The following is a 23,155-nucleotide window of genomic DNA, read 5'->3' on the forward strand; positions in this document are numbered from 1 at the left end:
TTTTCTCTTCCACACCTACTGTCAATACCAACGTATATGTACGGTCAACTGGTGCATGCTGGGATTAATTGTATGTTCCTGGTATCAGATCAATATGGAACTTGAGGTTACGCCATGTTTAGACGAGGGACCATTGAGACAATGATATTGGATGAGTTTGTCCCCTCTGAGCTCGACCAATGGCTACTAACACTCACCTTGTTCTAAGATCTTGGTGTAAGGAACTTCTTCTGAACCGCATTAAATATAATTTATTACCAGTTATGTACTGGAGTAACTCTTCAATGTTTGTATTTATATACACTGAGTGTACAAAACATTAGGAACACCTTTCCTAATATTTAGTTTCACCCCCCTGTTGCCCTTAGAACAGTCTCAATTTGTCGGGGGGCATGGACTCAACAATGTGTCGAAAGCGTTCCACAGGGATGCTGGCCCATGTCGATGCCAGTGACTCAATCCAGTGTGCCTGGCACCTACTACCATACCCCGTTCAATGGCACTGAAATATTTAGTCTTGCCCATTCAACCTCTGAATGGCACACACATACACAATCCATGTCTCAAGGCTTAACCGTCCTTCTTTAACCTGTTTCCTCCCCTTCATCTACAGTGGATTTAACAAGTGACATAGATAAGGGATCATAGCTTTCCCTGGTCCGTCTTTCATGGAACGAGCAGGTGTTCCTAATGTTTTGTACAATCAGTGTATTTGTTTTTATTTAAGGAGATGTATAATTTATTTGGTAAGAGGTATTCATGATGTATCTTTTTAGTAGATTTATGAGGAAACGTTTTCATGATGCAAGTAAACATACATTTATAATCAATGTATATTATGCCTGCCTTTTCTCTGAGCAGTTTAGTTTAATGTGCACATGCACACATTAAAGACTATTACTTGTAATTACGTAAGATTATTACTACATTTGCATTTTACTGACTGAATTACTTCTTTTTTTTAACAAAGTAGATTTGACAAATGTTTTTGTGTGAGGATACTTAAGAAATACTAGCATTTGTCCTCATCCAAAATGAAAAGTTTACTTTTCAAAAACCTTTTGATTTAATAATGTGGAGGGGATTATATGACGGTATTGTAATAAACTGTTTCTAAGTTAAATGTGTGCCATAATAGAGCAGCGCTAATTGAAACTCTGTACATTTCAGTTTAACTAAACCGTAGAAACCCTGATGTGTTCTTCTATAATCTCCTCATTATCAACTATCCTCAATGTTCACTGATCTGAAAGGATGGGTGGAGATATGGTTTACGGAAGGAAGGATTATGGGAAGGAATCGATGGTAGAGTTGGTATAGTCAATATCAGCACTCAGTAATGTGGTCATACAGTCAGTCTGTGGTTGTGACCATACAGTCAGTCTGTGGTTGTTGCAGTATGGTCAGTCTGTGGTTGTGGCCATACAGTCAGTCTATGGTTGTGGCAGTATGGTCAGTCTGTGGTTGTGGCAGTATGGTCAGTCTGTGGTTGTGGCCATACAGTCAGTCTGTGGTTGTGACCATACAGTCAGTCTGTGGTTGTGGCAGTATGGTCAGTCTGTGGTTGTGGCAGTATGGTCAGTCTGTGGTTGTGGCCATACAGTCAGTCTGTGGTTGTTGCAGTATGGTCAGTCTGTGGTTGTGGCCATACAGTCAGTCTGTGGTTGTGGCCATACAGTCAGTCTATGGTTGTGGCAGTATGGTCAGTCTATGGTTGTGGCAGTATGGTCAGTCTGTGGTTGTGGCCATACAGTCAGTCTGTGGTTGTGGCAGTATGGTCAGTCTGTGGTTGTGGCAGTATGGTCAGTCTGTGGTTGTGGCAGTATGGTCAGTCTGTGGTTGTGGCCATACAGTCAGTCTGTGGTTGTGGCCATACAGTCAGTCTGTGGCAGTATGGTCAGTCTGTGGTTGTGGCCATACAGTCAGTCTGTGGTTGTTGCAGTATGGTCAGTCTGTGGTTGTGGCAGTATGGTCAGTCTGTGGTTGTGGCAGTATGGTCAGTCTGTGGTTGTGGCCATACAGTCAGTCTGTGGTTGTGGCAGTATGGTCAGTCTGTGGTTGTGGCCATACAGTCAGTCTGTGGTTGTTGCCGTATGGTCAGTCTGTGGTTGTGGCCATACAGTCAGTCTGTGGTTGTTGCATGCAGATAACACTAAAATAAAAGCCATTTTATTGCAAGATGTATTTATTATTTTAATCCTTTGTGTACATGATGATTAACCCCATGAGTATTCTTTGGTAGGCCTACTTGTTCATTATGGAATCCAGAGATGATGATGGTGAACATGTGAAAACAAAAATGTGGCTAATACCTAGCACAGAAATATCCAATTAGGAAAATTATACATGAATATTATAACAATCAGCACATTTGCAATATGGGCAGTACAAATAAACATGAATGAAAATAACTTACATTTTTGCATTTCATTAAAATTCTCTATTTATTCTTCAAGTTAACCAGAAAGTACACGGGTGATGGTGCAAAATAGGCTTTCAAAATAGAGGTCCTCTCATTCTGCAAGTGTTTATTGAATGACGAGGGGGTGGCGGCGGGGGGGATACACAGGCGAAGATGGTTCTGGCCATTGTTGACTTTTAGTTTTTGATATTTTACAATACATGTCAAATCTGTGAAGATATGTGTTCCTTTTTATGATTTGACATTCATAGTTTATATTAAAATGTTTTGAATGTTACGTGGAAGATATGGGGTCTAATGTTCACCCATAACGAGGAAGATATGGGGTCCAATGTTCACCCATAACGAGGAAGATATGGGGTCCAATGTTCACCCATAACGAGGAAGATATGGGGTCCAATGTTCACCCATAACGAGGAAGATATGGGGTCCAATGTTCACCCATAACGAGGAAGATATGGGGTCCAATGTTCACCCATAACGAGGAAGATATGGGGTCCAATGTTCACCCATAACGAGGAAGATATGGGGTCCAATGTTCACCCATAACGAGGAAGATATGGGGTCCAATGTTCACCCATAACGAGGAAGATATGGGGTCCAATGTTCACCCATAACGAGGAAGATATGGGGTCCAATGTTCACCCATAACGAGGAAGATATGGGGTCCAATGTTCACCCATAACGAGGAAGATATGGGGTCCAATGTTCACCCATAACGAGGAAGATATGGGGTCCAATGTTCACCCATAACGAGGAAGATATGGGGTCCAATGTTCACCCATAACGAGGAAGATATGGGGTCCAATGTTCACCCATAACGAGGAAGATATGGGGTCCAATGTTCACCCACAACGAGGAAGATATGGGGTACAATGTTCACCCATAACGAGGAAGATATGGGGTACAATGTTCACCCATAACGAGGAAGATATGGGGTCCAATGTTCACCCATAACGAGGAAGATATGGGGTCCAATGTTCACCCATAACGAGGAAGATATGGGGTCCAATGTTCACCCATAACGAGGAAGTTATGGGGTCCAATGTTCACCCATAACGAGGAAGATATGGGGTCCAATGTTCACCCATAACGAGGAAAATAACGAGGAAGATATGGGGTCCAATGTTCACCCATAACGAGGAAGATATGGAGTCCAATGTTCACCCATAACGAGGAAGATATGGGGTGCAATGTTCACCCATAACGAGGAAGATATGGGGTCCAATGTTCACCCATAACGAGGAAGATAACGAGGAAGATATGGGGTCCAATGTTCACCCATAACGAGGAAGATATGGGGTCCAATGTTCACGCTTAACGAGGAAGATATGGGGTCTAATGTTCACCCATAACGAGGAAGATATGGGGTCCAATGTTCACCCATAACGAGGAAGATATGGGGTCCAATGTTCACCCATAACGAGGAAGATATGGGGTCCAATGTTCACCCATAACGAGGAAGATATGGGGTCCAATGTTCACCCATAACGAGGAAGATATGGGGTCCAATGTTCACCCAAAACGAGGAAGATATGGGGTCCAATGTTCACCCGTAACGAGGAAGATATGGGGTCCAATGTTCACCCATAACGAGGAAGATATGGGGTCCAATGTTCACCCATAACGAGGAAGATATGGGGTCCAATGTTCACCCATAACGAGGAAGATATGGGGTCCAATGTTCACGCATAACGAGGAAGATATGGGGTCCAATGTTCACCCACAACGAGGAAGATATGGGGTCCAATGTTCATCCATAATGGAGGAAGATATGGGGTCCAATGTTCATCCAAAGATAAAAATATACTCTAAAACATTCATCAGCACCCTTTGACCTGTTTGAAGAAAGGGAAAGTTTAGCCTACATGTTGGCCAGAAAATAGGTACTTTTTAAATGTGTAATTGAATTCAATTGTACACACCTGGTGCCATTTGTCTGGGTAAAGCAATATGCAGAATTTTTTAAATGTCAATAAATGCTCAGAATCAAACAGTTTGCTTACTGTCTGTTACTTTATGAAGGGGACATTATGAAGGGGATGGGGGACATCATATATAACAAATGAATATACAGGTAACTGCCAAAATAAAGGAAACCCCAACATAAAGTGTCTCAATAGGGTGTTGGGCCATCACGAACCAGAACAGCTTCAATACACCTGGGCATAGATTCTACAAGTCTGGAACTCTATTGGAGGGATGTGACACCATTCTTCCACGAGAAATTCCATAATTTGGTGTTTTTGTTGATGGAGGTAGAAAACACTCTCAGGCGCGGCTCCAGAATCTCCCATAAGTTTCATTTGGGTTGAGATCTGATGACTGAGACGGCCATGGCATGTGGTTGACATCGTTGTCATGCTCATCAAGGTATTCAGTGACCACTCGTGCCCTATGGATGAGGGCATGATGAGGGCATAGCCACGGTAGCCAAAATAACGGCCAAAGTAATGGCCTTCTCCGCATTTTGACCCTAAGCATGATGGGATGTTAACTGCTTAATTAACTCAGGAATCACACCCGATGTCACAGGAAGGTCAAAAAGATAATCAAGGACAACAACCACCCGAGCCACTGCCTGTTCACCCTGCTATCATCCAGAAGGCAAGGTCAGTACAGGTGCATCGAAGCTGGGACCGAGAGACTGAAAAACAGCTTCTATCTCAAGGCCATCAGACTGTTAAACAGCCATCACTAACACAGAGTGGCTGCTGCCTATATACAGACTTGAAATCATTGGCCACTAATAAATAGATCACTAGTCACTTTAATAATGTTTACATATTTTACATTACTCATCTCATATGTATATACTGTATTTATACCATATATTGCATCTTGCCTATACCGCTCGGTCATCGCTCATCCATATATTTATATGTATATATTCTTATTCCATTCCTTTACTTAGATTTGTGTGTATTAGGTAGTTGTTGTGGAATTGTTAGATTACATGTTAGTTATTGCTGCACTGTCGGAACTAGAAGCACAAGCATTTCGTTACACTCGCATTAACATCTGCTAACCATGTGTATGTGACCATTAACATCTGCTAACCATGTGTATGTGACCATTAACATCTGCTAACCATGTGTATGTAACCATTAACATCTGCTAACCATGTGTATGTGACCAATAACATCTGCTAACCATGTGTATGTGACCATTAACATCTGCTAACCATGTGTATGTAACCATTAACATCTGCTAACCATGTGTATGTGACCAATAACATCTGCTAACCATGTGTATGTGACCAATAACATCTGCTAACCATGTGTATGTAACCAGTAACATCTGCTAACCATGTGTATGTAACCAATAACATCTGATAACCATGTGTATGTAACCAATAACATATGCTAACCATGTGTATGTGACCAATAACATCTGCTAACCATGTGTATGTGACCAATAACATCTGCTAACCATGTGTATGTGACCAATAACATCTGCTAACCATGTGTATGTAACCAATAACATCTGCTAACCATGTGTATGTAACCAATAACATCTGCTAACCATGTTTATGTAACCATTAACATCTGCTAAGCATGTGTATGTAACCATTAACATCTGCTAAGCATGTGTATGTAACCAGTAACATCTGCTAACCATGTGTATGTAACCAATAACATCTGCTAACCATGTGTATGTAACCAATAACATCTGCTAACCATGTGTATGTAACCAGTAACATCTGCTAAGCATGTGTATGTAACCATTAACATCTGCTAAGGATGTGTATGTAACCAATAACATCTGCTAACCATGTGTATGTAACCAGTAACATCTGCTAAGCATGTGTATGTAACCAGTAACATCTGCTAACCATGTGTATGTAACCAGTAACATCTGCTAAGCATGTGTATGTAACCAATAACATCTGCTAACCACGTGTATGTAACCAATAACATCTGCTAAGCATGTGTATATGACCAATACCATTTGATTTGATTGATTTGATTTGTGTGGAAGCACCTGCTTTCACTCTTCTTTGTATCCCTCGTTTACTCAAATGTTGATTTTATTTTGGCAGTTACCTAGTACAAGGCTGTAGCTCTGTGGAAAACTATGCCAAAGAAGATCAAGGACCGAGAGGCTGATTAACAGAGACTCTGACCGAGAGACTGATTAACAGAGACTCTGACCGAGAGACTGATTAACAGAGACTCTGACCGAGAGACTGATAGACAGAGACTCTGACCGAGAGACTGATTAACAGAGACTCTGACCGAGAGACTGATTAACAGAGACTCTGACCGAGAGACTGATAGACAGAGACTCTGACCGAGAGACTGATTAACAGAGACTCTGACCGAGAGACTGATAGACAGAGACTCTGACCGAGAGACTGATTAACAGAGACTGTGACCGAGAGACTGATTAACAGAGACTCTGACCGAGAGACTGATAGACAGAGACTCTGACCGAGAGACTGATTAACAGAGACTGTGACCGAGAGACTGATTAACAGAGACTCTGACCGAGAGACTGATAGACAGAGACTCTGACCGAGAGACTGATTAACAGAGACTCTGACCGAGAGACTGATTAACAGAGACTCTGACCGAGAGACTGATTAACAGAGACTCTGACCGAGAGACTGATTAACAGAGACTGTGACCGAGAGACTGATTAACAGAGACTGTGACCGAGAGACTGATTAACAGAGACTCTGACCGAGAGACTGATTAACAGAGACTCTGACCGAGAGACTGATTAACAGAGACTGTGACCGAGAGACTGATTAACAGAGACTCTGACCGAGAGACTGATTAACAGAGACTCTGACCGAGAGACTGATTAACAGAGACTGTGACCGAGAGACTGATTAACAGAGACTCTGACCGAGAGGCTGATAGACAGATCCTATCTCCAGGCCATCAGACTGTTAAACAGTCATCACTAGTGAGCCTCCGCCATGTACTCTGCCCTGAACCTTAGTCACTATTAATAGCTGGCTATCACCAAGTACTCTACCCTGCACCTTAGAGACTGCTGACCTATGTACATACTGTAGAGCCATTGAACACTGGGCACTTTAAAATTGCTTACATACTTTACCCACTTCATATGTATATACTATATTCTAGTCATGGCTCTTTCTATATAACTACTGCTGTACACACCTTTTCTATTCATATACTGTCAATATTGACTATACACACCATTCACACACAAATATACATATTTATATTCTGGAATCTTATTGCTCGTTCTGATATTGATCATTGTGATATGTCTTTTGGACAATGTGTATATTGTTATTGTATTGCTAGATTTTGCTGCATTGTTGGAGGTAGACATATAATCGTTTCGCTGCAACTGCGCTAAAATCTGCAACACTGTAGGTACGAGACCAATACACGTTGGTTTGATTTGCACTGTCGGGTTACATTGACACCTACAGGTCTGCTATGGTACTGTTTCCCTAATTAACGTTGCGATCACATCCAGATTACGCATGCGTCGCGTTCACTGTGTTTACAACTGACCGCTGCAGAGGGTTTCTGGATCATAGAAACAGAAGGCATTCATAAAAAGTGAATATGTTCTGGATGGTTCCCGTCCTCATATGACGTATCATCAAAACACTAATGACCACTCTCAATAAATCCATGTTTGACAGTGTAATGGTAAAATGCCCAAATAACACCAATTAAGGAAACATATAAGTCTTGTTGAATACTCGTTTCTGACTGGCTTGAAGGACATTCTGGAGCTTGCATTATTTCCCTATAACTCACGGTATATTTGCATGGTAGAATTCAATGGCTATAGTTCAATGTTTGAGCTGCTTTTGAAAGCTAAATTAATAAATAAGTGGCATGCATGCCAGCAAAGCCACTACACCACTCAACACAACACTAAACAATACATTTATTGCACTATAACGGTGACAAACGGTGCCCACAAACTGTTAGGGCCTACATAAAGCAGTCCCAACATCTTACAGCTACACCTGGCTATCAAAAGTGCCTTGTCTGGCAGCGAAACAGTTCATTCAGCCTCATTTACTGCTTTTTAAAAAACATAGCCGATATGGCTGACTTTCTTAAATAAATGTGGTTTCTAATGACAATTGAAATGTACAAACTATGGCATAAGGGGGCGACAAGAGGATAAGAGGCCATCCGTAATTTCAATAAAGACATTAATGAGCGAGCAAGGTCGGACGTACATAGTCAATATAACTAAACTCAGCAACAACAAAAAAAACATTCCTTTTTCAGGACCCTGTCCTTTAAAGATAAAAATCCAAATAACTTCACAGATCTTCATTATAAAGGTTTAAACACTGTTTCCCATGCTTGTTCAATGAACCATTAACAATTAATGAACATGCACCTGTGGAACGGTCGTTAAGACACAAACAGCTTACAGACGGTAGCCAATTAACGTCACAGTTATGAAAACTTAGGACACTAAAGAGGCCTTTCTACTGACTCTGAAAAACACCAAAAGAAAGATGCCCAGGGTCCCTGCTCATCTGTGTGAACGTGCCTTAGGCATGCTGCAAGGAGGAATGAGGACTGCAGATGTGGCCAGGGCAATAAATTGCAATGTCTGTACTGTGAGACGCCTAAGATAGCGCTACAGGGAGACAGGACGGACAGCTGATCATCCTCGCAGTGGCAGACCACGTGTAACAACACCTGCACAGGATCGGTACATCCAAACATCACACCTGCGGGACAGGTACAGGATGGCAACAACAACTGCCCGAGTTACACCAGGAACACACAATCCCTCCATCAGGGCTCAGACTGTCCGCAATAGGCTGAGAGAGGCTGGACTGAGGGCTTGTACGCCTGTTGTAACCCACTGTCGCTGGACCAGACAGGACTGGCAAAAAGTGCTCTTCACTCTGACCGAGAGACTGATTAACAGAGACTCTGACCGAGAGACTGATTAACAGAGACTGTGACCGAGAGACTGATTAACAGAGACTCTGACCGAGAGGCTGATAGACAGATCCTATCTCCAGGCCATCAGACTGTTAAACAGTCATCACTAGTGAGCCTCCGCCATGTACTCTGCCCTGAACCTTAGTCACTATTAATAGCTGGCTATCACCAAGTACTCTACCCTGCACCTTAGAGACTGCTGACCTATGTACATACTGTAGAGCCATTGAACACTGGGCACTTTAAAATTGCTTACATACTTTACCCACTTCATATGTATATACTATATTCTAGTCATGGCTCTTTCTATATAACTACTGCTGTACACACCTTTTCTATTCATATACTGTCAATATTGACTATACACACCATTCACACACAAATATACATATTTATATTCTGGAATCTTATTGCTCGTTCTGATATTGATCATTGTGATATGTCTTTTGGACAATGTGTATATTGTTATTGTATTGCTAGATTTTGCTGCATTGTTGGAGGTAGACATATAATCGTTTCGCTGCAACTGCGCTAAAATCTGCAACACTGTAGGTACGAGACCAATACACGTTGGTTTGATTTGCACTGTCGGGTTACATTGACACCTACAGGTCTGCTATGGTACTGTTTCCCTAATTAACGTTGCGATCACATCCAGATTACGCATGCGTCGCGTTCACTGTGTTTACAACTGACCGCTGCAGAGGGTTTCTGGATCATAGAAACAGAAGGCATTCATAAAAAGTGAATATGTTCTGGATGGTTCCCGTCCTCATATGACGTATCATCAAAACACTAATGACCACTCTCAATAAATCCATGTTTGACAGTGTAATGGTAAAATGCCCAAATAACACCAATTAAGGAAACATATAAGTCTTGTTGAATACTCGTTTCTGACTGGCTTGAAGGACATTCTGGAGCTTGCATTATTTCCCTATAACTCACGGTATATTTGCATGGTAGAATTCAATGGCTATAGTTCAATGTTTGAGCTGCTTTTGAAAGCTAAATTAATAAATAAGTGGCATGCATGCCAGCAAAGCCACTACACCACTCAACACAACACTAAACAATACATTTATTGCACTATAACGGTGACAAACGGTGCCCACAAACTGTTAGGGCCTACATAAAGCAGTCCCAACATCTTACAGCTACACCTGGCTATCAAAAGTGCCTTGTCTGGCAGCGAAACAGTTCATTCAGCCTCATTTACTGCTTTTTAAAAAACATAGCCGATATGGCTGACTTTCTTAAATAAATGTGGTTTCTAATGACAATTGAAATGTACAAACTATGGCATAAGGGGGCGACAAGAGGATAAGAGGCCATCCGTAATTTCAATAAAGACATTAATGAGCGAGCAAGGTCGGACGTACATAGTCAATATAACTAAACTCAGCAACAACAAAAAAAACATTCCTTTTTCAGGACCCTGTCCTTTAAAGATAAAAATCCAAATAACTTCACAGATCTTCATTATAAAGGTTTAAACACTGTTTCCCATGCTTGTTCAATGAACCATTAACAATTAATGAACATGCACCTGTGGAACGGTCGTTAAGACACAAACAGCTTACAGACGGTAGCCAATTAACGTCACAGTTATGAAAACTTAGGACACTAAAGAGGCCTTTCTACTGACTCTGAAAAACACCAAAAGAAAGATGCCCAGGGTCCCTGCTCATCTGTGTGAACGTGCCTTAGGCATGCTGCAAGGAGGAATGAGGACTGCAGATGTGGCCAGGGCAATAAATTGCAATGTCTGTACTGTGAGACGCCTAAGATAGCGCTACAGGGAGACAGGACGGACAGCTGATCATCCTCGCAGTGGCAGACCACGTGTAACAACACCTGCACAGGATCGGTACATCCAAACATCACACCTGCGGGACAGGTACAGGATGGCAACAACAACTGCCCGAGTTACACCAGGAACACACAATCCCTCCATCAGGGCTCAGACTGTCCGCAATAGGCTGAGAGAGGCTGGACTGAGGGCTTGTACGCCTGTTGTAACCCACTGTCGCTGGACCAGACAGGACTGGCAAAAAGTGCTCTTCACTGACGAGTCGCGGTTTTGTCTCACCAGGGGTGATGGTCGGATTCGCGTTTATCGTCGAAGGAATGAGCGTTACACCAAGGCCTGTACTCTGGAGTGGGATCGATTTGGAGGTGGAGGGTCCGTCATAGTCTGGGGCGATGTGTCACAGCATCATCGGACTGAGCTTGTTGTCATTGCATGCAATCTCAACGCTGTACATTATAGGGAAGACATCCTCCTCCCTCTTGTGGTACCCTTCCTGCAGGCTCATCCTGACATGACCCTCCAGCATGACAATGCCACCAGCCAAACTGCTCGTTCTGTGCGTGATTTCCTGCCATGGCCAGCGAAGAGCTCGGATCTCAATCCCATTGAGCACGTCTGGGACCTGTTGGATCGGAGGGTGTGGGCTAGGGCCATTCCCCCAGAAATGTCCGGGAACTTGCAGGTAGCTTGGTGGAAGAGTGGGGTAACATCTCACAGCAAGAACTGGAACATCTGGTGCAGTCCATGAGGAGGAGATGCACTGCAGTACTTAATGCAGCTGGTGGCCACACCAGATACTGACTGTTACTTTTGATTTTGACCCCCCCTCCCCCTTTGTTCAGGGACACACTATTCCATTTCTGTTCGTCACATGTCTGTGGAACTTATTCAGTTTATGTCTCAGTTGTTGAATCTTGTTATGTTCATACAAATATTTACACATGTTAAGTTTGCAGAAAATAAATGCAGTTGACAGTGAGCGGATGTTTCTTTTTTGTTGAATTTATATATGTGAGTGAGTGAGTGAGATGTTAGTAAAATTCCTGAACTCAGTGTTTTCATCATTCTAGATTACAGCCGGTAGCAACAGGAAGAAGTGATGTGATGTGTGTGGACCCAACAAGGACAGGAAGACACAGTACATACGCATCAAGTGCAAGAAATACATTTGCAACACACACAGTAAAACTCTTTCCCTCATGTGGTGTGTAGACCAGCCTTAATTTGTGTTCAATGGGGCTCATTTTTCATTTCCATAAAATTCTGTGTGTAAAATTTGTCCTTCCAATTTGTTCAGTTCAAAGCAATAAACATGAATAGTGATGAAAACCTTGTTTAATTTATATTTGTTCAAGATTAACAAGATTTATTCCACCTATGTCTTGATTATAATAGATTTTTGTTTACAAAAATCAGATTTTATAAAAAAAAAAAAAAATGGCACTTTTATTGATAAATGTGATCTAGCAGGTAAATGGCAAATATTAACCATGTATGCTGTCTATATTGCTTGTAATTGATATAAGTCAACATCTAAGTATTAAGTATTTTTACGTTAATTGTTATGGCTGTATTGTTTTAAAAACCCAATAATGTTGTGGGTCCATCAGAGTCAAATACTTTGTATAGAACACACTTCACGTCATGATAGGCAACCGAAATTAATAATTCATGTATGTGTGTTATATTAAAACATAGAGGAGGGAGTAAAATGTAGGCAAGCAATAAACATTTCAGACCAACTACTAGTCGAATAAGACATGAGAGAGATAGACTAATACACTTGAAACAAATAGCCAAACCGAACCCGGGGTGGGTTCTGGCAGGTGGGAGCTTTTTGGCACAACACCGGAGCACAGGAGGTTGGTGGCACCTTAATTGGGGAGGATGGGCTCGTTGTAATGGCTGGAACAGAATAGGTGAATTAGTATCAAACGCATCAAATACATGGTTTACGTGTTTGATGCCATTCGATTGGCTCCGTGCCAGCTCTTATTATGAGTCGTCCTCTCCTCAGCAGCCTACACTGAGCCAGAGCCATGTATTTTTTTCTAAATATGTAGCCAGCCAGCTAGCTCGAATAGACAGCTAATTTGGTCCATTTATGAAAACAGTGACAATAATATCACAGTATTTTTACTTATCCAATCTTCACCCAACGGCACTGTGCAGCATACATGTGTGCAACAACAGTAGCTAGCTCATGTTAGCTAGCCCATCTGTAGCCCCCAACTGTCTTACAGTAGCTAGCTAATGTTAGCTAGCCCATCTGTAGCCCCCAACTGTCTTACAGTAGCTAGCTAATGTTAGCTAGCCCATCTGTAGCCCCCAACTGTCTTACAGTAGCTAGCTAATGTTAGCTAGCCCATCTGCAGCCCCCAACTGCAGCCCCCAACTGTCTTACAGTAGCTAGCTAATGTTAGCTAGCCCATCTGCAGCTCCCAACTGTCTTACAGTAGCTAGCTAATGTTAACTAGCCCATCTGCAGCTCCCAACTGTCTTACAGTAGCTAGCTAATGTTAACTAGCCCATCTGTAGCCCCCAACTGTCTTACAGTAGCTAGCTAATGTTAGCTAGCCCATCTGTAGCCCCCAACTGTCTTACAGTAGCTAGCTAATGTTAACTAGCCCATCTGTAGCCCCCAACTGTCTTACAGTAGCTAGCTAATGTTAACTAGCCCATCTGTAGCCCCCAACTGTCTTACAGTAGCTAGCTAATGTTAGGTAGCTCATCTGCAGCCCCCAACTGTCTTACAGTAGCTAGCTAATGTTAACTAGCCCATCTGTAGCCCCCAACTGTCTTACAGTAGCTAGCTAATGTTAGGTAGCTCATCTGCAGCCCCCAACTGTCTTACTAGCTAGCTGAGTTCCAGTTATTGTCTCATTATTTTTCAGCTATCTTGTTTGAACACCGAATGACCACAGGTTGCCTGCCAGTGGGTGTGGTAGTTAGCTAGATATCCCTGCCTTGCATCATTGGCTGTCTTGGATAAATGCAGATGTCAGTTGTAATTTTAGCAAGCAAAGACAACCATCGTTTTCAATGAATAAACTGGCTTGGTAGTGATCAGCACACACATTTGTATTTTTCTGCTGATAGTTCCATAGCCTGTCACACAAGGTACAAGGTTATCCGGAAGTGTACTAGCTACCTACTAGCCATAGCCTCCATGTTTATTTAACAAAGAACACATTCTTATTTACAATGACAGCCTACCCGAGGCAATGCTAGGCCAATTGTGCACCACCCAATCACAGTGATTCAGCCTGGATTCAAACTGTGGACTGTAGTGACGCCTCTTGCATTAAGATGCAGTGCCTTAGACCGCTGCGCCACTCAGGATCACTTGTAATCATTCTAATTTGATAGTTATTTTCCTCTGCTAGCCCTCTAGCTGCCAGGTGAGGACTAGTTACTTGCTTGTCAGTAGCTAATGTTATACACAGAAAATAACAACCTCTATTTAAAAGACAATGTTATTTATTGACTGTGATATCCTTCATCTATGAATAAGTGAACCCGCACGGGCAATCATGTCATTGTTCGTTTTTTATTGCGAACAAACAGTTGTGTACGTGGTACATTTTAACCTCACATAGCTAGAGGTAGCGAGTGGCTCACTACCGCCATCTGCTGGATAGTTTTGAGATTACATGAAATAGCACTGCGATATTGACTATGGTTCATTGTCCTTACCGTACTGTCAACTACATTATGTGATTGCTTATTTGTAAACAGAGAACCATGCAGAAGAATGCAACTTTCTACACCTGGAACTACATTTGCTTGCTATTGTGACATCATGGTGATCTCTCATATAGTTCTTACACAAAGCGTGCCATGACTACGCAAAGTATATATTCTGAATCGGGACAAAGCCTGACATCCTAAAATGTCCCCACAAGGATAGTAAAACAAGGACAATTCTCCCTCGTGGGGACATTTCCCGTCTTCCCATGAGGTAAAAGGCTATTTCGAGCTTAGGGGTTAGGTATAGGGTTAGGGCTACAATTAGGATTAAGGGTTAGGGGAAAATAGCATTTTTGTCCCCACGAGGATGGAAGAACAAGTGTGTGTGTGTGTGTGTGTGGACGTGTTTAACTATACTTGTGGGGACTAGACAAGAATAGTAAATAGTAATAATAGTACAAATTTGACCAACTCAGCTTCCTCACCAGGACCAATAGATCACCGGTCTATGTCGCTTTTATTGTTGTTGTTTTTCCTGAGCTTTGTTTAGTTTACCATGTACTATTGTTACTAGTTATAGTGGATAAAGCTCTGAAGGGTAGCAGGTAGCCTAGCGGTTAGAGCGTTGGGCAGGTAACCGAAAGGTTGCTGGTTTGAATACCTGAGCTGAAGAGGTGTAGAAGCTGTCGATGTGCCCTTGAGCAAGGCACTTAATCCTAATTTGCTCCAGGGGCACTGTACTACTATGGCTGACCCTGTAAAAATACACCGCACCTATCTGGTGTATGTGACAATCAAACATAATTATTATTATTATTATTATTTTTTTTTTACAGTTTGCGTGGAGATTGATGTTGGCTGATCTGTGTTGTATGTAGCTGACAGGTTGTGGAAACAATTTTCCTCTCTGACGACAATACATTCTATTCTGTGAAGCTTGTCTCTTTGGAGCAGGACTTTTTTCCTGACTGTGACCTACCTAGATGTATGTTGTAACTTTGATTTCCCCATCCAGGGCCTCAGTAGTTGCCCCTCCCTCAGAGTGCCCCATGTACCACTCTACTGCTGATGCCCCTGCACAAGAGATGCACGCTGCTGCCGCAGGGCCCGTGCACCAGGACCGGGCCTATGAGTTTGTGGAGTGTCCTATGAAGACAGCAGCTGCACAGGGCCAGACTGACATCGACCCCACTAACATGGTCAGTAAGAGGATTAAGTATCTCCATGTTAACTGTTCACTGACTAATAGCAGTCTGACTGTAGCTAGGAAATGGTTATGGTTTTCCCTCCCCATGGTATCAGTTGATTTGGTTGGTTGGTTGACGGGTGTTCAACATGAGTAGTGAAGGGAAAGGCTTGATGTGGGAAAATTCACTTTATAAAAGCTGATTAAAAGGAAAAAGTTTCAACATGTTGGCTAACGTTATTATCATCCTGTTGGGTCCAGATGCCTCCCCCCATTCAACTCCCTGCTCCAGACCCCCCCCCCCCCCCCCCCCCCCCGCCAGTGAACACAGATCCCAGGGGCTGGAACCGATAAGAACTGGGTCTACCCCTCGGAACAGGATATGTTAAGGTTCAGGAAAGGTTAAGGCTCAGGATAGGTTAATGCTCAGGATAGGTTAAGGCTCAGGATAGGTTAAGGTTCAGGAAAGGTTAAGGCTCAGGATAGGTTAATGCTCAGGATAGGTTAAGGCTCAGGATAGGTTAAGGCTCAGGAAAGGTTAAGGCTCAGGATAGGTTAAGGTTCAGGATAGGTTAAGGCTCAGGAAAGGTTAATGCTCAGGAAAGGTTAATGCTCAGGAAAGGTTAAGGCTCAGGATAGGTTAAGGCTCAGGAAAGGTTAATGCTCAGGAAAGGTTAAGGCTCAGGATAGGTTAAGGCTCAGGATAGGTTAAGGCTCAGGAAAGGTTAATGCTCAGGAAAGGTTAATGCTCAGGATAGGTTAAGGTTCAGGATAGGTTAAGGCTCAGGAAAGGTTAAGGCTCAGGATAGGTTAAGGCTCAGGATAGGTTAAGGTTCAGGATAGGTTAAGGCTCAGGAAAGGTTAATGCTCAGGAAAGGTTAATGCTCAGGAAAGGTTAAGGCTCAGGATAGGTTAAGGCTCAGGATAGGTTAAGGCTCAGGAAAGGTTAATGCTCAGGATAGGTTAAGGCTCAGGATAGGTTAAGGCTCAGGAAAGGTTAAGGCTACAATTGATGATGTTAAATAGGCTTACATCTTACTACAGTCATGCTCTTTACAAGGGTTAAACCTACTAAGAAGCTGTATTGAAGGGTGGAGAGCTCTTTTGTGAACAGTGCTTACGGTGTGTTCTGACTGCAATGTTTTCTGTTAAGTCTGTGACATCATGGTGATCTCTCATATAGCTCTTAAGCAAAGTGTGCCATGACTATGAAAATAAAATATCACCAATCAGAGGAGGATAGAGAAAAATCCAACACTTTTCTTTTTGTAGAAATTTTATAAAAAAACATTTCTAGGTTTTTGAGCTTTCAATATTCAATAGCTCTTACACAAAGCGTGCCATGACTATGAAATTGATATGTAAAATTGCTATATGTCACCTGAGTGGCTTTGGTTGTTGTTGCTGGAAACATTCACTAGACTGTGGCATGAAGTCTGTTGGCCTGTATGTCTGTGCTTTAAAGAAGCAGGAGACAACACAGTACAGCACTGTGGTTTAAACAGCAGAAAACTATGTACTTCCCCACCACCAGGTGGCGCTGAAGGGAAGATGACCTGGGTCAACAAGACATGTCCAACATCAACAAGATCCACAAAACCAACAACAAGCAGGCATGGCAGGAGAATCTGAAGTGGGAGGCCCTCCATGACGGGTGAGTAGAAAAAGAGACGTTCCGGGATTTAGTTATTCATAGTCATAGCTAGTTATAGTTAGGGGTGTCAGGTCGCCTAGAGGTTAGAGTGTAGGGGTGGCAGGTCGCCTAGAGGTTAGAGTGTAGGGGTGGCAGGTCGCCTAGAGGTTAGAGTGTAGGGGTGGCAGGTCGCCTAGAGGTTAGAGTGTAGGGGCGGCAGCTCGCCTAGTGGTTAGAGTGTTGGGCCAGTAACAGAACGGTTGCTAGATCGAATCAATGAGCAGACAAGGTAAAAATCGGTCATTCTGCCCCTGAACAAGGCAGTTAACCTGCTGTTCCTAGGCTGTCATTATAAATAAGAATTTGTTCTTAACTGACTTGCCTAGTTAAATAAAGGTACAATAAAAAATGTGTAATATACCAGCTTCACCATTATCATAATCGTTTTTGATTTGATTTGTCAGTTTGAGGTGGTTCAGGTATAGATCCTTCTAGTGCAGTTTAAAACGCCATGATGTGCACATGAGCCAGCGAGAGCGATTGGCTTTGCTTTAAGCATTCGCTGGAGGTGTGGTGCTTTGGTTCTAGCCTCTCAGCCTTTTTAAAATATGTTTGATTGTACAGGGAGTGTTTTGCTATAGCTAAATGAGATAGACATAGATGAGGAGAAAGTATACTTATTTTTTTAAACGGGCAGTTGACATTTAAACTAGGTTAACTGTAGGATGTTGACATTTAAACTAGGCTAACTGTAGGATGTTGACATCTAAACTAGGTTAACTGTAGGATGTTGACATCTAGACTAGGTTAACTGTAGGATGTTGACATCTAACCTAGGTTAACTGTAGGATGTTGACATCTAAACTAGGTTAACTGTTGGATGTTGACATCTAGACTAGGTTAACTGTAGGATGTTGACATCTAGACTAGGTTAACTGTAGGATGTTGACATCTAACCTGGGTTAACTGTTGGATGTTGACATCTAAACTAGGTTAACTGTAGGATGTTGACATCTAAACTAGGTTAACTGTAAGATGTTGACATTTAAACTAGGTTAACTGTAGGATGTTGACATCTAAACGAGGTTAACTGTAGGATGTTGACATCTAAACTAGGTTAACTGTAGGATGTTGACATCTAAACTAGGTTAACTGTAGGATGTTGACATCTAACCTAGGTTAACTGTAGGATGTTGACATCTAAACTAGGTTAACTGTAGGATGTTGACATTTAAACTAGGTTAACTGTAGGATGTTGACATCTAAACTAGGTTAACTGTGGGATGTTGACATCTAAACTAGGTTAACTGTAGGATGTTGACATCTAAACTAGGTTAACTGTAGGATTTTGACATTTAAACTAGGTTAACTGTAGGATGTTGACATTTAAACTAGGTTAACTGTAGGATGTTGACATCTAAACTAGGTTAACTGTAGGATGTTGACATCTAACCTAGGTTAACTGTAGGATGTTGACATCTAAACTAGGTTAACTGTAGGATGTTGACATCTAAACTAGGTAAACTGTAGGATGTTGACATCTAAACTAGGTAAACTGTAGGATGTTGACATCTAAACTAGGTTAACTGTAGGATGTTGACATCTAACCTAGGTTAACTGTAGGATGTTGACATCTAAACTAGGTTAACTGTAGGATGTTGACATCTAAACTAGGTTAACTGTAGGATGTTGACATCTAAACTAGGTTAACTGTAGGATGTTGACATCTAAACTAGGTTAACTGTAGGATGTTGACATCTAAACTAGGTTAACTGTAGGATGTTGACATCTAACCTAGGTTAACTGTAGGATGTTGACATCTAAACTAGGTAAACTGTAGGATGTTGACATCTAAACTAGGTTAACTGTAGGATGTTGACATCTAAACTAGGTTAACTGTAGGATGTTGACATCTAAACTAGGTTAACTGTAGGATGTTGACATCTAAACTAGGTTAACTGTAGGATGTTGACATCTAACCTAGGTTAACTGTAGGATGTTGACATCTAAACTAGGTTAACTGTAGGATGTTGACATCTAAACTAGGTTAACTGTAACTCCATTTTGGTTCTACTGGCTCTGAAACCATTGGGTCTCCATCTTGGAACTACTGGCTCTGAAACCATTGGGTCTCCATCTTGGATCTACTGGCTCTGAAACCATTGGGTCTCCATCTTGGATCCACTGGCTCTGAAACCATTGGGTCTCCATCTTGGATCTACTGGCTCTGAAACCATTCGATCTCCATCTTGGATCTACTGGCTCTGAAACCATTGGGTCTCCATCTTGGATCTACTGGCTCTGAAACCATTGGGTCTCCATTTTGGATCTACTGGCTCTGAAACCATTGGGTCTCCATCTTGGATCTACTGGCTCTGAAACCATTGGGTCTCCATCTTGGATCTACTGGCTCTGAAACCATTGGGTGTATATTTTATTCTGCATCAGATGCGTTTGTGTTTTGAGCACCATCTTCTGGTTTAGTGATGAAACTACTTCAAATGAAAGTGTAGCTGGGCTATATGAACGGCAGATGGAGCAATATCTCCAGGAGTACGTCCCCTTCCGTATCAGCTCCTTTGCACGACTACCCACAATACACGGCAGGGCTCATTGCACATGCCAACCCATAGTTCTGTCAATTCATGAAAGTACAGGTCTGTGGGTCTTACCTACTGGGACCTGGCCTTAACAGTTGTCAGGGATGTTTTACTGTTTGAAACCCAATGCTCTGGAATGACCTGTCTTTTCCTTCTCCCCATCACACCAGCACCCCAATGACAGCATATGGACCCTCAAAGCGCCACCACGAATGTAATATTAGGTATTAGGATTTCCCAACATTTCCACCAGAGCTGCTGCTTGACAGGGTGTCAGACAATTCCTGCTGTACAGACATTTTTATTTTATATATTTTATTTTATATAACTAGGCAAGTCCGTTTTAAGAACAAATTCTTATTTACAATGACAGCCTAGGAACAGTGGGTTAACTGCCTTGTTCAGGGGCAGAACAACAGATTTTTTTTACCTTGTCAGCTCAAGGATTCAATCTAGCAACCTTGCGGGTACTGACCCAACTCTCTAACCACTAGGCTACCTGCCGCACGTACAGACAGCTGTTGCATTTTAGTAAATGAAGGATTATTTATTGTTTCTCGTCTCTCCTGTCTGTATTTACATAGCAAAGAGATAGAGTGTGTGTGGTGTGTGTGGTGTGTGTGTGTGTGTGTGTGTGTGTGTGTGTGTGTGTGTGTGTGTGTGTGTGTGTGTGTGTGTGTTTGTGTGTGTGTGTGTGTGTGTGTGTGTGTGTGTGTGTGTGTGTGTGTGTGTGTGTGTGTGTGTGTGTGTGTGTGTGTGTGTGTGTGTGTGTGTGTGTGTGTGTGTGTGTGTGTGTGTGTGTGTATGCGAGTGCATGTTGTTATTTGATTGTGGCGTGTCCATTGTGAATCCCCTCTTTCTTTCAATTGAACCAGTGTCAGAATTCAAAATGTTGCAGGTATTGGGTGGAAATGTGGTTGTGCACAAACATTGTGTTCCACAGTGACAGTTTTCTCCATGTCCTGTTCATTCACCTCCGAGCTAGATATTCCCTGGCTTATTTTACACAAGGGTGAGAACAGCACCGTAGATACTAAACGAGGATCTTGCAGTTGGCTGGTATTGGTAGTCCACTGTTGTATATTAGCTTCAATAAAGCACATACGAGGAGAAAGTGGTGCACAGCGGGAAGCCTAATCTCCGAGCATTTCACTGCATAGAACTGCAAATGATAGCTTTGGTTTGGTTTTTTCCTCGTGGAAAAGTGTTAATGTGTCGTAGGCCGAGGGAGTAAAACCTAGTAGTCGTTCTATAGGCTAGAATTGTTATTGTCACTCACATGTTAAGAATGCTAAATAAATTGATTGAGGCGCATATAGTTGTCATGGCGCTGCATGCTTTAAAACCACATCCTGTCTGTTTAGAGCAAAGGTCTTGTCAAACAGCATATTAGTGGGTGTCCTGCTTCGTCTTAAATGGCACCTATTCCCTAGGTATTCTCTATGGGCGTTGGTCAAAAGCAGTGTACTACACAGGGAATAGGGTGCTGTTTGGGATACTACCTCTGTTGTGTTTAATGTAGGAGGGCTGATGTTCTGTGATGTGGACAGGGTCAGTAAAATGTTCACTCGTGTCCGTCCTGTTGTGATATTACTAGTCAAATCGCCACCCTGCGGCTGTAGTTGGCAATGACAAGCACTGTTAACACCCAGCTACAAAGGCCGTAAAGGCTTTTAAATACTTGAACATCTTTGCTTGGACCTGATATTGTCAGATTGTCATATGAGGCCCCTCCGTTTCACAGATTGTGGTTGGAGGTGAGAGAGTGAGTGAGAGAGAGAGAGAGGGGCAGAGAGAGAGAGAGAGAGAGGGGCAGAGAAAGAGAGAGAGGGAGAGAAAGAGAGAGACAGACAGAGACAGACAGACAAAGAGAGACAGAGGGACAGGGACAGAGAGAGAGAGAGAGAGAGAGAGAGAGGGGCAGAGAAAGAGAGAGAGAGAGAGAGAGAGGGAGAGAGAGAGACAGAGAGAGAGATGGGGACAGAGAAGGATAGAGAGAGAGTGATGGAGACAGAGGGGGATAGAGAGAGAGCGATGGGGACAGAGGGGGATGGAGAGAGAACGATGGGGACAGAGAGGGACAGAGAGAGAGAGAGAGATGGGGACAGAGAAGGATAGAGAGAGAGCGATGGGGACAGAGAGACAGGGAGAGAGAGAGGGGCAGAGAGGGATAGAGAGAGAGCGATGGGGACAGAGAGACAGGGAGAGAGAGAGGGGCAGAGAGAGAGAGAGCAAGAGAGGGATTGGGAAAGTACATGTGAAATGAGTGTCAGGTTTTCTATTGACAAGTAATCAGTCCAGTTTCCGATATGTGCACTCAGCTAATCTCACAATCGGGAGCAATGAGACTCAGACTTTTATGGTTTGATGTGTTTAGGGCTCCCGAGTGGCGCAGCGGGCTAAGGGACTGTGTCACTACAGACTCTGGTTCAATTCCAGGCTGTATCACAACCGTCTGTGTTTCAGCAGCCCTTTAGGGCAGTGCACAATTGGCCCAGCGTCGTTAGGGTTTAGTCGCGGTAGGCCGTCATTGTAAATAATCATTTGTTCTTAACTGGCATGCCTAGTTAAATAAAGGTAACAGAGAGGCTGGGCTCAACCATTGTTTTTGATAAAATCTGACGGAAACAGGAGACAGATAGGCAAAGGAGGATAGCAGTTTGTGAATATAATTACTTGTACAGTGATCCCCTCGTTTCTCAATTGGATCACTAGCACAATGCATAAATCCCTATTTAATATCTATCAACCCCTCAGAGAAAGGAGGAGAGAAGAGAGGGAAGAAATTAAGATAAAATAGGAGTTCCCTCGAAGCCTACCATTTGACTATGTACATACCCAGTGTCCGACAGAGCTGGAGGTGTTGTGACCTGTTTTTGTTGGTTATGTTGTCGTAG

This window comes from Salvelinus namaycush, chromosome 7, assembly GCF_016432855.1.
Source record: "Salvelinus namaycush isolate Seneca chromosome 7, SaNama_1.0, whole genome shotgun sequence".
Classification (NCBI taxonomy): domain Eukaryota; kingdom Metazoa; phylum Chordata; class Actinopteri; order Salmoniformes; family Salmonidae; genus Salvelinus; species Salvelinus namaycush.